Below are 16,019 nucleotides of genomic sequence, written 5' to 3'. Positions count from 1 at the left end.
TGATATAAGGAGTGTGCTCCCATAACCCATTATATACTTTGAGAATTTGTTAAACAAAAAACATACATTTGAAAGGGAGTTACGCACCTAAAAATGGAAGAGAAAGAAGTGCTGTAATCAAACAATCAATTGTGCAGAGCACTTCACTAAACGCTTGGGAGAGCACACCACAACAGAATTAGCAGAAACATTCCCTGCTTATAATAAGCTTACAGTCTAGAGGGTGAAGCAGACATTAATATGAATAAATAGATTGGGGTTGGGGCGAATATCAAATATCCATATGTCACTCATTGAAATTTATAGATGACACAGAAGAGAGAGATGGGGAAGAGGGCCTAAATAGGGAGATGCGATCTTAGTAATGCTTTGAAGGAGGAGAGAGGGGGGGTCCAGCATATATGGAGGGGAGGGAGTTCCAGGCTATGGGAAAGATGTGATAATTGTTTAGCTCCTCAGCATTTCCCCATCAGCATAATCATAATTTATAATTGCGGTATTCATTAAGCACTTAACTATATTCCAAGAACTCCACCACTAGCAATATGGCCTATTCATTCATTCATTCAATAATATTTATTGAGTGCTTACTATGTGCAGAGCACTGTACTAAGCTCTTGGAATGTACAATTCGGCAACAGATAGAGACAATCCCTGCCCAATAATGGGCTCACAGTCTAAACGGTGGAGACAGACCAGAAGAAAACAAAACAAGACAGGTAGTCTGGTGTTAGATATCATCAAGATAAATAGAATCATAGATATATATACATCATTAGCAAAATTAATAGAGTTATAAATAATATAATACAAATATGCACAGTGCTGAGGGGAGGGGAACGGCGAAGAGCAGAGGGCATGAGAAGGGGGAATGGGGAAGGGAGGAAAAGCAGAGGGAAAGGGGGGCGGGCCTAGTGGATAGAGCATAGCCCTGGGGGTCAGAAAGACTTGGGTTCTTACCCCAGCTCTGTCCCTTGTGTCTATCAGATGCAGGATAGATGAAATTGGGGCATAGTGAGTAAGCTGGCGCTACAGGAACAGAGTGTGTGGGTTGGGTTGTAGGATTGGACGTGCTGATTGAGTGCTTTAAAGCTAATGATAAGGAGTTTTTGTTTTCTGCAAAGGTGGATGGGCAGCCACTGGAGATTACGAAGAGTGGGAGACATGAGCTGAATGTTTTTGTTGATAAATGATTCATGCAGCAGAGTGAAGTATGGATTGGAGTAGGGAGAAACAGGACGTCAGCGAGGAGACAGATGTGATAGTCAAGAAGGGATAGGATAGGTGCTTGGTTCAGCAAAGGAGCAGTTTGGATGGAGAAGAAAGGGTGGATGTTAGCAATGTCGTGAAGGTAGAACTGACAGGATGTGATGGCAGATTGAATATGTGGGTGGAATGGAAGAGATGATTCGAGGGTCACGGTCTTGTGAGGTAAAGAAGATAGCGGTGTTGTGATTGTCTGTAGAGTTGTCCTCAATCAGTAGGTCCAGCTGGTACTGTTGCTGGTCCTGGAGGTATGAATAAAGGTACGTACGTAGGTATGAATAAAGAGGTCACTGTGACCAGAGAGGGTAAAGCCCCAGGAAAAGACTTGTGTGGCATTGTTATGGTATAAAAAGATAATGGTTAAATCACTACATGTTTCTTTTTGCTCGATTGACTATAGCCTTCTGCCCTTTGTACGATGTGGAATATCACACATATCCATTGGCCAAGAAACTAATGCAAAAACCAGGAAGGTCAAAGAAATCTGGGTTTTCTTTCAGATTTACAGATTGGGCTAGAGGGAGAAAGCTGTGGATCAGTCACCTTGCCAGTGAGCCAGAGGGTGTAATGGAATAGGAGCCTGACTGAAAAAATGACTTGATTCACAGCCTCTTTGGAGATTCCTTCCCTTGAACAAGTTGTATAAATGCTCTGTGCCTCAGTTCACTAATCTGCCAATCATGGGGAATGAAGCCAAACCTTTTTATTTTAGTCAAATCTTCAATTTTATTTATTGAGCATTTATTGTGTGCCGAGCACTGTACTAAGGCACTTTGAGAGTGCAATATAGCAATGTAACACATTCTCTGCCCAAACTGACTTTACAGTCTAGAGAGGGAGAAAGACATTAGTATAAATAAAATACAGGTATGTATGTAGGGGACTGACAGGGGGTGAATAAAGGGAGTAAATCAGGGTGACTCAGAAGGGAGTGGGAGAAAAGGAAATGAGGGCTTAGTCAGGAAAGGCGTCTTGGAGATGTTCCTTCAATAAGGCTTTGAAGGCTGGGAGAGTAAATGTTTGTCAGAGAGGAAAAGGGAGGGTGGTCCAGGTCAGAGATAAGATGTGGGCCAGAGGTTGGCAGTGAGATAGATGAGACTGAGGTACGGTGAGTAGATTAGTATTAGAGGAGCAAAGGGTGAGAGCTGAGCTGTAATAGGAGAGTAGTGAGGTGAGTTAGGAGGGGCCACTCTGCCTGAGTGCATTAAGGCAGATGATAAGGGGTTTCTGTTTGATGTGGAAGTGGACGGGCAGCCACTGAAGGTTCTTGAGGTGTGGGCAAACATGGACTGAATGTTTTTGTAGAAAAATGATCCTGGCAGCAGAGTGAAGTACTGCCTGGGATGGGGAGAGATGGGAGGCAGGGAGGTTAGCAAGGAGGCTGATGCAGTAAACATGGTGGGATAGGATAAGTGCTTGGATTAACATGGTAGCAGAAGAGAAATAGATGTCTGGCCAATTATCTTGTCTCATTTTTTCTTGCCTCAGGAATATCTCCCATTGGGTATTTTCAATCTCTGCTCAAATTTAACCAGTTCAAAAAATGTTCACTATTCTCCTAAACTCCCTCTTCTTCCTAACATTCCCATCATTGTCAACACCAGTTTTCCTGTCCTTTCCCGTATAAACTGGGAACTATCTCTGACTTATTTCCTGCATCCAGCAATCAACTCCTGCTTATTCTTCCTTGGTTACAATTCCAGGTCAGTCCCATCTCCATTTTTACAGCACAGTCATCCCACCATACTTAGATCCCTGGAAAAGGTGCCTAGTTATTCTCTCCGTCTCCAGGCTTGCCTCATTTACGCTACCCTAATATGATTACTAGCCATAGGCCTGCAGAGATTACCCATAGACATTCACGGATAAAGTCTATTGGGGTTTTCCATTCAAGAATTTCCTGACATCAGCTCTAAGGCACTAAGCAGCGCTCTCCCTTCTGCTTATCTACTCTCTTCTCCAGCTTGCACACTTTGTTGTTCTCAAGCTACTTACTGTGCTTTGCTCTCCTCTTTCCTCCTGCCGACCTCTTGCTCACACGCTCCCTCGTGCCTGGGACTCCTCTTTCCTTCACATCTGGCAGACTACTGCTCTTCTCATCTTCAAAGTCCTTCTGACAGCACATCTCCCTTTCATGTCACATTTGTGTTTAGCCCTCCCCATTTGATTTCTAATCTCCCCACCATATATTCCCCAACGGCTACTTTAGCACTGCCATGCTAGTTAAGCACTTAAATTACTCACAACCCCTCTCATTGGAGCACTTATATCCATATCTTTATATGCTGTTACTTCCTCCAATCTGAAATTTATTTCATTGTGTCTCCTCTGCTAGACTGTAAGCCCCTTGAGGAAAAGGATCACATCTACAAACTCTAATTTGCTCTCTTGAGCATTTAATACAAGTCCATCAGTCAATGATATTTACTGAGTGCTTACTGTGTGCAAATCACTATACTAAGCACTTAGGAGAGTAGTAATCATGATTATAATGGTATTTGTTAAGGGCTTACTATGTTCCAAACACTGTTCTTAGCACTGGGGAGGGTACGACGTAATCAGGTTGCCCCAAGTAGGGCTCACAGTCTCAATCCCCATTTTACAGATGAGGTAACTGAGTCACAAAGAAGTTGTGACTTGCCCAAAGTCACACAGCTGACAAATGACAGATCGGGGATTAGAACCCATGAGCTCTGAGTCCCAAGCCCGTGCTCTTTCCACTGAACCAAGCTGCTTCTCAGTACAATACAACAATATAAGGTGCAGTGCTCTATACATTGAAGGTACGCAATACGTTTGACCGAGTATTTGATTATGGCTGGTCTGTCATGGTTACCCAGAGAGGGACTGGAAAGGAATTCAGGGTACAACTAGCCATCTCCAAATACTCAGAACTGACACACTGAAGACATTATGTGTACTACATGGGAAGAAAAGGCCAGAAAACTTAAACTATGAGCCCCCTCTAGGGCAGGAATTATGTCCACCGAGATCAACTTGCTCGTAACCCAGCACTGAGAAAGTGCTTGACACATAGTATAACAAATACCATATTTTTTAAAAATAAAATGATCCAGATAACAACTTACTCCCAAATGCCCATGGCTCCATGTGCTGCACCACCCCTCTGACATGACTCATCAGTAAGGCTGGAGGAGAGAGGAAAAAAAAGAAGCAGCCAGAGATTGCCCTCTCCTCAAAATAAAGGGTTCCACATTTCTGACTTTCTACTTCCTCTCAGCCATTTGACCTCAGCCCTAAACCCAGTAGAAACCTGAAATTGCCACAGGGCCCTGCCAGCGCTCAATCCCTTAAACTTGGACTGGATTATGTCTCTCCCCTCCTCAAAATCTCAGAGAAGGTTGTGTTTCCACTTGTATTTAATTAAGACTTTTGACCACAGGCCTCAAGGTTCTCCACTAGCTGGCTCTGTTTTACCTCAATTTGATCCTTGGAAACAGTCAAACTGGATAATTCAGGCCCAAAGATCAGATTAGAGCAAATATCCATCTACAGGAATCAAATGAAATGGACAGTTGACACATCTTGACTTTGTTTTTGTGTGAAGATACATCCTCAGTGTACTTCCAAGGATTACTGACATCTTTGAAATGTGAAATACATTATGTCTGACTAGGGGGGAAGAGATGAAACTTCTACAATTGTCTTTCGCTTCCTCTGAACATAGTGGAAGAACAGGTAGTAAAAAGGTGGAACCGGACCACAGACTACCAATATAGACATATAAAATCCCTGCTGTATTATGTGTTAAAACACAGTAAAATAGAAAACACTCAATTTGCCTCTAGACTTTGGCTTGTAATCATCTTGGACCACGTGAGGGGATCCACAGGCAAATGAAAATCCTTGAACTCTTCATTTGAGTCAGGAAAGTGGAGTCCAGTTTTTAGACTATAAACTAGACTGTAGACCATAAACTAGATTGCAAGCTCATTATAAGTAGGAAAAGTATCTACCGACTCTGTTATATTGTAGTCTCCCAAACGCTTAGTCCAGTGCTCTGCACACAGTAAGGGCTGAAAAAATACAATTGATATTTAGACCACTGCCTGAGTTTACAGGGTTGCATTGAGCTCCAGTGGGACGACTACTGTTTTGTAGGCTGAGAAATAACTTTTTAAAATCCATCTCGTGTTTTCTGATAAATTTGTTCCACACTTTCAGCAAGTACATTAGTGGTAATGCGGTTCTGCATAGATCTTGTGCCATATTCTACAGCATAATTAGAGTAAGGCGGTGTCCCCACAGACAAAGCCTCTGTACACTGGAAGCAGAAGCAGGGCCATTCCATTTAGCCAGAGTACCTCTGACTAGCCCTCTCAGGAAAGAGCCATGCAAATGTGCACTCTGAAAATTAACACAGCCAGAAAGGAAACATCCCACAGGGAGAATCAATACCCAGCAAAGGATAATGGGATCCCTGCTCAGACAGCTGTGCCCTGCCCTCTCCCCATTAGCCCTTGTCAGTGAATGCAATCAATGCTGGTCAACTGTAGCTCTCCCTCTCTCCCTCTCTCTTGGCCTTTCTCCCTCTCTCTCCTTACAGCTCAATTCACACAATGACGGTTAGCCAGAGCCAGCCAGAGGGAGGGGGCGGGGGGCAGGAACCCCAGGCTGCCAAATGGTGTTCTTTTCTCCTTAAACGCAGGCAAACAATGACTTTCGCTAATAGTTGGCCCGGCTCTGGTTAATCTTACTTGTTTTTCTTCTGTTTTGCCCTTTTCACGGTGTGTGGGGAAAGAGCCGCTAGTAGGTAGAAATTGGGTTATTCAGTTGAATGTCAGAACCTGCTCTGCCCCCTGGGTTTTCGGCCAATTTAGATGGGCAAGAATCACTTAGAGGTGAACAGAGGCGGGAAATGATAGTACACCGATCAAGTCAGCTTGCAGTGATCGATATCTGCCCTTCTGGGTATTATTTCCTATTATAAAATAATACAGACCTATGAGTTGAGATTTTTTTTTTTAAAGCGGGGGACCAGTCCTGGGACATGAGGCTTGACATTCACAAATGGAATTTCAGTTTCCTGAGGTCAGATGATCTTTCTCAAGACATTGTTTCAGATACCATCTGAGCTAAGGAAAAGGAAACAGACCTGTGAAGAATGGAGAAAACTCAGGCTCCAGGCATCCAGTCAGGAAGGACTTTGCATTCCCTTCTCAACTTCTCCCATCTTAAGGCGTCACCCCTGAGAGTCATAGGGAAAAGACTTTCCAGGGTGGGAAGAATGGGTGACAACCCCAATATCTTCATTTTAGCCAAGCATCTTTATGCTTCCGTTATGCCCGTGTAAGAGCTGGGTAGAATTTCAGGACACACAGATTCACAAAAATAAGAACATGCACATGACAACAGCTCTGTATGTTGACCCCTCAAACAGTCAGTTACAACCCACTTAACATTTACTCCATGTTCAAATCCTATGGATGATTCTGGGGGTATACAGATTGGGATTGCACAGTAAATACCACTGATTGATCATTTGATATCAATCAGGCTATGTGAGCTCAAGCCTGACTTGCAGAGGCCTCCAGATAACAAAAAATCATGATGGTTGAATTTATTAAGTGCTTATTTCCCGTAAGCACTCATATTGTGTGTTAGCCAGTTACAAATGGGTTCAGACTAGATCTCCCTCAACATTTTGGGAGGAAACTAGCTTTCACTTTGGGGGCGGAGCTTGAGCTCTAGAAGAGTCTGATTTGGGGAAGCTTTTAAGTGTTGAGTTTTCTGAGAATGGGCTGAAGGCCTGACTCCTGTACCAGAGGTTCATCCTGAATGATTTGTCTTGGCAAAGCAGCATGGCCTAGTGGAGAGAGCACAGGCCTGGGAATCAGAAGGAACTGGATTCTAATCCTAGCTCCGCCACTCGTCTGCTGTGAGAGAGACCTTGAGCAAGTCAGTTAACTGCTCTGTGCCTCAGTTACCTCATCTGTAAAATGAAGATTAAGACTGTGAGCCCTGTGTGGGACAGGGACCGTGTCCAAACTGATTAGCTTGTAACTACCCTAGTGCTTAGAACAGTTCTTGACACATAGTGAGCAGTTAACAAATACCATCACTATTTGGGAATGTATTTCCCCCTCTCCCAGCCACGTGGCTCAGTGGAAAGAGCCCGGGCTTGGGAGTCAGAGGTCATGGGTTCTAATCTCGGCTCTGCCGCTTGTCAGCTATATGACCCCGGGCAAGTCACTTCACTTATCTGTGCCTCAGTTCCCTCATCTGTAAAATGGGGAAGAAGACTGTGAGCCCTAAGTGGGACAACCTGATTACCTTGTATCTACCCCAGTGCTTAGAACAGTGCTTGGCACATAGTAAGTGCTTAACAAATACCAACATTATTATTATTATTATCTGGGATAAAAAGAAGGTTATTATGGATTCATTTGATCATATACAAAATTTACTTTAATATCTGTCTCCCCCCACTAAATTGTAAGCTCCTTATTGGAAAGGAAAGATGTCTTCCAACTCTGTTATTTTGTACTTTACCAAGCACACAATAAGTGCTTGAGAACATTTGCTATTGAGTGATTGTAGTATCTGAGAGTCAGAAGGACCTGGGTTCTGATCCCGACTCCACTAATTGCTGTGTGACCTTGGTCAAGTCACTTCATTTCTCTAGGTCTCAGTCACCTCATCTCTAAAATGGAGATTTAATACCATGAGCCCCATGTGGGACATGGACTGTGTCCAACCAGTATAGTGTTTACCTACCCCCGTGCTTAATACAGTGCCTGTCACATAGTAAGCACTTAACTAATATTTTTTAAAATTTGATTGATTCATTATGGTGGTTCAAAATCTCTGGTGAGCTGAAGAGCTCTCAGTTCCTGAGCCCATTACTGATCCAGCATTCTCCAAACTACCAAATACGAGGATCTTAAGCAAGTTGCATCTGGGTTAGTGATTAACCAGGTGCTGTGTCTAATGAAGGACATGAGGAACCCGATCACTTAGAGTCTTCTGAATTCAGTTCAACATTTGGCTTAGTACCCAAAAATCAGGAGGCCAAGAGGCCATCCAAACCGGGGACAAAATACCCTGAGCAAAAAACATTAAAATCTGTCTTAGTAGTCATCATTTTATTTCCCAGGCTGCATCCTATACTTTTATTTTTTAAAAATGAGTTCTGTAGTCCATTTGTGGAAAAGTTCCTGGACTTTAAATAAGGTCTCCTACTCTATTACTGCATAGACTAATGAAGCATCTGACCTATGATTGTGAAAATAATATTCATTATTCTATTCTCTTCTAAAGAAGCTACCTAAATTTCAGTGAGCAATTCTACATGAAAATATGATTTTCCCCTTATTGTGTTATCTTGACTGGAGGAGGAAAAGAACTTATATTTAAGGAATACTACTCTTGATAATCAATTTTTCACTTATTAACTTTAATACTTTATGAACTCTAACTTCTTTAAGAGAGAAGTCTCAGCAAATGAGTTGAAAATCAGAAAATTTATATCTAAGCTTTCTTCAGAGCATCTGAGATAGAGATGAATCATCAGCTGTCCATATGTTTCCACATATTTTACTAAGCATGTGACAGTGAGCAACCTCGAAACCACCCCATCCACCCACCCTACACTATCCCCAAAAGCCACGATGGCTCCAAATTTGACTACTCCACTTCCAGAGCTGTTAGGAATGGGGATTCCAGTGGAAGATTTGTTTTACTTGGGTTGAGGCCTTTTAATATGACTTTAAACAAAATGCATCAAACTCTTTAGAACTACTGAGAAACCACAGAGAGTTTCACGTTTCAGAACTGAATTATCCAAAAAAAAAGAAAGATCATTCCCAAATTTCTGAGGTGCATGCCAATGTGGAATGCAAGAGGCTGAACTCTCCCTCAGCCTTGGAAGGATTTTTAGACAGTGAGTTGGACAACAAGGGGTTTGGAGAAGATTTTTCTTCTTTGGAAGTGGTGACAATATTGACTTTTTCCTAAAAGTGCCATTTCCATGGCACCCAGATTTCCTCCATCAGTGCTTGCGGTTGGCTTAGGAGCCATTTCTTTGGCTTATCCAGAAGGGGGAGGAAGATGATTAACTGTTTGTAAATAGAAGTCAGCAACTGACAGAAATTATAATCATTTGGTCCCAAATAATTCTTTCATCTAAAGGTTTCCTAGTGCTGTGCACATCTACCAGTAGTATTTTCTAATTTTTACTGATGCACAATGACTTACCACTTAGCTAATTCACATCACTTCACAAGTCAAACGCAAAGTCAGTAACAGAGCTTGGGAGTCCCGACTTCTCCGCACGAGTCATGACAGTATGTTTCTTCTCAAGATTTTGAAAAATGTGGAGATTACATTGCTTAGGGTTGACCTTTGCCACGGCAGAAAGTCGCTCCACCAAATGAAAACCTGACGCCCCGCCTGTGAGCACAGCATACATTAGCCATGATTTGCACATGGAAATCATTTATGGTTATGGGGAGAAGTCTTTTGTTGCTCATAGGATGATTGATCACATATTCCCAGCTAGAGGTTAAATAGAACCAAAGATGTAGCGATCAGTCCCCACCTTTTCGCTGCAGTTAAAAAGCAAGAACAAATGTTGGCTACAGAAAAAGCCGCTTCCATCCCACCCATCCAGCTGTTTCTCCGTCTCCTCGACCTGACGTCCTCCAAATGCTGGATACTACTCTGAACGCAAAACCATGAAAGGCGGACCCCGTGTCACCGCTTGGGCTCCCTGATGAGCCTGGTCAGAAGGACCAGACCTGGTGGTTGGCTTAGGGACACGGGAACGAGCGACCCGTGCCCTTCTCCCTCCTCCCAAGCCCCAAACCACCTACTATGAAATTGGCATCACCCTGGTGGAGAGGAGGGAATATCTGTTTTCCCCTTCCTCAATGCCCCCTGCCACTACACTCCTAGCTTCAAATCCTGCAGGGAAAGAGGGGCCAAGCCTCTAACCCTCTGTCAGCTTGCTACAGACCCATCTCAGTTACACACACACAACCTTCTACACACCCTCACAGGACCTATCTTGCACACACACACTCTCTCAGGTTGGAATGGAGTAATGGAGGTGGTAAAAACACTAGGTAAGTTGAGCCAGGTGCAACCAGTACCCTTGCGATGGTCAACACCTGAGGCTACTCAGGCTTTCCCGTACAGATCTCGTGGAAGCTAGCAGAACTAAAAAATCTGGGCTTCCGGCAATGCTGACCATGAGAAGTGCAACGCAAAACAGAGAAACAGCCATGGCAGCAGAAGGTAAGCAAACGAATGTCAGCTGTAGCCATTACTACTAGCAGCCCAGTGTTCCCACCTCCACTGGCTTCTGGGAGTCTCCCAGTTGCACGGGCTTCTGGCAGTGGGAATGTCAGCAACGGCAGATTGTGCTATTTTTCAGTTTACCATCTCCTCATGCTATTACTCCTGCACTCTGCACCCAGGTTATCTGTTGTAGTAAGTATGTAAGTCTCAGGAGGATTGCGTAGATATGCAAATCTTTGTACGTGCTATACCACGGCCCCAACTGTTGAAGATTCATTCGATCGTATTTATTGATCAGTTACTGCATGCAGAGCACTGTACTAAGGTGACTCCACAGCAGTCATTAAAAATGACCAAGTACCCGGACCTGATAGCTTCCCGGCTGAGTTCTCCAAGCCAGGAAGGGACACCCTGATTAAATACTGACACCAGCTCTTTTTGAGATGCCACATATCTCAAAGATGCCTTCATCATCATCATCAGGAAAGTAGGCAAAAGATCAGACTGTGGCAGTTATGAAGGCACCTCACGAGAAGCAGTTTGGCTAATAGAGTACAGGCCTAGGAGTCAGAAAGACTTGGGTTCTGATCCAGCCTCTGCCACTATCTGCTGTGTGATCTTGGGCAAATTGCTTAACTTCTCAGTGTCTCATTTACCTCATCTGTAAAATGGGTATTAAGAATGTGAGCCCCTTGTGGGACCTGATTATTTTGAATCTACTCCAGTGCTTAGTACCGTGCCTGGCACGTAGTAAGCGCTTACTTAAACTCACCCACACATCAAGCTCAGTATGTCTAAAATTGAGCTCCTCACCTTCCCACCAAAATCTGCATCTCCAACTCACTTTCCTATCACAGCTGACATTACCACTACCCTCTCTATATCTGATGCCCATAACCTTGGCATTATCCTTGACTTCTCCCCCTTTTTCAACCACCATATCATCATTTAGTCACCAAATATAACTTTTCCTATACACACCATTCGCAGAATCCATCCTTTTATTTCCATCCAAACTGCCTTCGGCTCCAATCTGCCACCATGTTGGCCTGGCCACTTGTCATAGTCCATCTCTTTCATTTGGATCTGTGACCTCTGGGCATTTGATGTTCACCCCACCCTCAACCCCACATTGCTTATGTAAAGATATTTAAATTATAAATTACTTATATTAATGTGTCTCCCTATCTAGACTATAAGCTTGTTGTGAGCTGCCAACTCTATTGTACTCTCACATGCGGTCAGTATAGTGCTCTGCACATAGTAAACACTCAATAAATAGCATTGATGACAGTCATCATCATTAGTGAATGATAATGACAATAGTAATAATTATGATAACAACAATAATGATAATTGTTGCATTTGCTACTGAATCGGCCCCCTCACTGATCATCCTGCTTCTAGCCTCTCTCTCTCCAGTCCATACCATTCTTCACTCTGTTGTCCAGAACACTTCTCGAAAATGTTGTTTTGCCAAATAAGAGGACCACCTACACTGAAGCTCTGGAATGCAGTCAGTCTCCTAGCCCTAGCAGAGCTAGACTGGGACATTTGAGGAGCAAGGAGTACAGCAAGTTATCAAAGCTACCACTGTATGGTGAACTGAAATTGGGAAAAAGACAAGAGCGAGCGGGAAATAGTAAAACAAAACCTCAGACAATGCTGCATTTCCGCTGAAAACTAGGTGTCCGTTATAACAGATAACCCTCCGTGGAATACTGTAATTAAGAAAGGAGCTGCCTTTTTGGAGCAGAAGCTTCATAATAATAATAATTAATAATAGTTATGGTATTAAACACTTACTATGTGCCAAGCACTGTTCTAAGCCCTGGGGTAGTTACGAGGTAATCAGATTGTCCCACATGGGACTTACAGTCTTCCTCTTCATTTTTACAGATGAGGGAACTGAGGCACAGAGAAGTGAAGTGACTTGCCCAAGGTCACAGAGCAGACAAGTGGCGGATCCGGGATTAGAACCCACGTCCACTGACCCCCAAGCCCGTTCTCTTTCCACTCAGCCATGCTCCTTCTCGTAAGGATCGTGACACAAGGAGGCTAAAGTGAAAACATTACCAGAGGCTCCAGATAACAAATAACAGAACAATAAGATGAAATGGTTCAAGCAAGACCCCTGGGGGACAGGGACTATGTGTTCCACTTCTATCGCAGGTTTCACCGCACCCAATAGAGAACTTTATTGTTCTCCACTAGTGTCCTGCCAGTTCCTGCCACCTCTCCATTGCAGCTCTTGGGATGCAGCTCCCACCTTGGCATGAGCACTGGGCCTCCTGGGTGGACTTAAACCATTGCTGATTGTGCCCTAGACCCCTCCATCAGCATCCTCTCTGTGCTAGCCACCCCACAGCCTAGTTCCCAGGGCCTTCAGGATCCTCCTCTGCCACAGCGCCACACTGTCCCCAAGATTCCTCACTGGCTGTCAACTGTGTCAACAAAAAGCCTGCATCCCGCCACAGTTTCCACCACCCTGATGGACAGAAAAAAGCAGCCACGGCCTGGAACCACCTTCACAAAAACCTTGGGAAGACTGTGGCACCTGCTCCTGGAGTGGTCACTGGGGCTACGGTTGTGATTGTGGATTCCGAGACATGAAAAGCTTGAAATTCTGCTCCTCTCGCCACAGTACTCTATTGAGCTTGGTTCTTGTTTCATGTTGTTTTAATGTTTGGTTTCATCTCTCCTTATGTGTCTGTCACCAGTTCTCTCCCCCATTGCCCCATTTTTATTTTGTGCCCCCCCCCCCCCCCCCGCTCCCATAGGAAGCATATGTAATTCCCAAGTTTGCATTCTTTTTCAGTGTTTAGTCGAATGCTCTGCACACAATAAGGGTTTAATAAATGCTTACTACTATTACTAACAAGTGACCATCTTGTGCATGCATAGTAAGCATTGATCTTTTCAGTCACACACATAACAAATGTGAATCTTCCTGACAATGCTACCTTCTTAGAGTCTGAGGAATGTATTTGCACAAATAAAGATATAACTACTACATTTGTCAAGCAATTCCTATGGACTGAGCACTGGGATACAATCAAAGTCATTAAATCAGACTGTCTCTGTTCCCTATAGGTCTCACAATCTAAGAGGATAGTAGAGCAGACACCTTTTCCCCATTTAAAAGATGAAGGAACTGAGGCCCAGAGAGGTTAAATGAATTGCCCAAGCTCACAAAGTAGGTCAGTGACAGAGCTGAGACTAGAACCTGGTTCTCCTGACTCCCAGACCTGTGCTCTTTCCACCAAGCTCGGGGGGGGGGGGGGGGCTTCTTAATTGTAGTGGTAATAGTATATATTATGTGCAAAGCATGGTACTCAGAGATGGGAAAAAGTATTTAGATTAAAAATAGATAAGGTCTCTGGCCTTCAAGGGCATCCGGCCTCATTTTCTTCTCTACAACTCTGTGTCCAGTGAGTCCCTCCACTGTATACAGTGAGAAAGAAGAGAGAATTAAGGGTAGAATTTCTGTTCCTTCCCTTCTCTGCCCAGATCAACAGGACTTTCTCCCAATTAGTGGCCCGAGGCCCTGACCCTCCTAGAGATGGTCCTGTAGCTGGGTCTCCTTTCTATTCTACTGGATAATATTAATTGGTATTGAAAATTTTCCCTGTTGAAACCCCAGTGAATTAAACATAAAGGACTTCCTAGCATAAAGGATTTTAAGGGTTATCAAGCACTTTAATGAGCTCCTTAAGAAGGTTTAGGAATCCCCTGAAGGCATCAGTGAAAAGGATAGCGTTAAGGGAGAAGTGCCAGGAGTATGGGGGAGAACAGTAGTGCTAGTAAAAATTGTATTTAGTAAATGCTGGCTTTCTGCTGAGCTCTGTAATACAAAATAAGTGAATTACCCCAGGGCCCCTGACCCATAGGGGACTCACAATCTTGGGGGTGGGGAGAACAGACCCTTAAGGGAAGCAAAATTGATTATAAGTAGATCCAGACAATAGGAGCACTTAGAACACAAGAATCCAAAGCAAGAGGATTACGCTCATGTACAAGTGCCCCGAAAAGGTAATCCTGACAGTCTTCCCTGCTCTAAGCACAGTTCTGGTTCCAAAGAGCAGCAGCCCGTCTGTGTTTCCACCTTACCCATGGGCCCCGGGTTCATTGGTCAGTGCAGTTCTTAATCTCTGGCTGAGGGAAGTCTGAGTTCCCCTGAGGGAGGCAGGGGTGGGGAGGCTTACCCGTAGCATAACACCGAATTGTTTTTTTCTCTCTCCTGGAGAAGAGGACATCAGATAGAAAAGACTGTTGTTTGCAAATATGTGGGCTTTCCTCTCTCCCCATTTTTTTGTTTGTTTTGTTTTTAAATGGATTTCGTTACATTTACTATATGCCAGTCTTTGTTCTATGCACTGGGGTAGATGATCAGTTACCACAATGTGATGTAAGAAAATACACATTTGCAATACTTTGTAACACCCAGAGGTCATCAAGGATTTCCAGATTTACTAAATATTAGGGCCTTGAAAATGGTGGTGATACAAATGCAGTTATTTGGTCTGTTTTAATTCATTTTGTGCTGCAGCATGGCCTAATGGAAGAGTGTAGACCTCAGAGTCAGAGAACTTGGGTTCTAATTTTGGCTTTGCCACTTGTCTGCTGCATGACCAATGGCAAGTCATTTAACTTCTCTGTGTCTCAGTTTCCTCATCTAAAAAATGAGGATTAAATACTATTCACTCCACATTAGACGATGAGCCTCAAGTAGAACAGGGACTGTGTCCAACTGATTATCTTGCATGGACCCCAGCTTTTAGTATGGTGCTTGCCATACACCAAGCAGCATGGCTAAGTGGATACAGCATGGGCCTGGTAGTCAAAAAGACCTGGCTTCTAATCCTGCCTCCACTACACGCCTGCTGTGTGACCTTGGGCAAATCACTTCACTTCTCCAGGCCTCAGTTACTTCATCTGTAAAATGGGGAATAAGACTGTGAGCCCCATGGGGGACAGGGACTGTGTTCAACCTGATTAACTCATATCTACCCCAGCTCTTAGAACAGTGCTTGGCACATAGTAAGCTCTTAAAAGTACCATAATTATTATAGTTATAACAAGTACAATTATAAGATTCTTACATCCATCGGACTGCATTTGAAATCCTCAGTACTTCAACGTAGCGGAGAAATTATAAATGACCAGATGATCATCCCCAGTGGACCCATTTATGCTCCCAGATATTAAATGGCACATTGCTAACCCATCACCTGTGGCTGCAAAATCGGTAAAGTACTTATCCCGGGAAACGGTCTCTGAAGGGGTTGGTGGCAGAACTCTGGAAGAACTGAGCCAGTCAGGTAGGAACCAGCTTTGTGCAGCCAGTGAGCAATGAGTACTCGCTGGGAGACCAGCACACTCTTAGGCCTGTGGAGGTTTGGTGGAATGATGGGCATGAAGGCATTAACTCTCAACAGCTAAAACAAACCGAATGGGTGAGACCAAAGACCAAACTTCTTTGAACATCCGAG

Source organism: Ornithorhynchus anatinus, chromosome X1 (assembly GCF_004115215.2).
Source record: "Ornithorhynchus anatinus isolate Pmale09 chromosome X1, mOrnAna1.pri.v4, whole genome shotgun sequence".
Lineage (NCBI taxonomy): Eukaryota > Metazoa > Chordata > Mammalia > Monotremata > Ornithorhynchidae > Ornithorhynchus > Ornithorhynchus anatinus.
The sequence above is the reverse complement of the archived record's forward strand: the minus strand, read 5'-3'. Positions refer to the sequence as shown.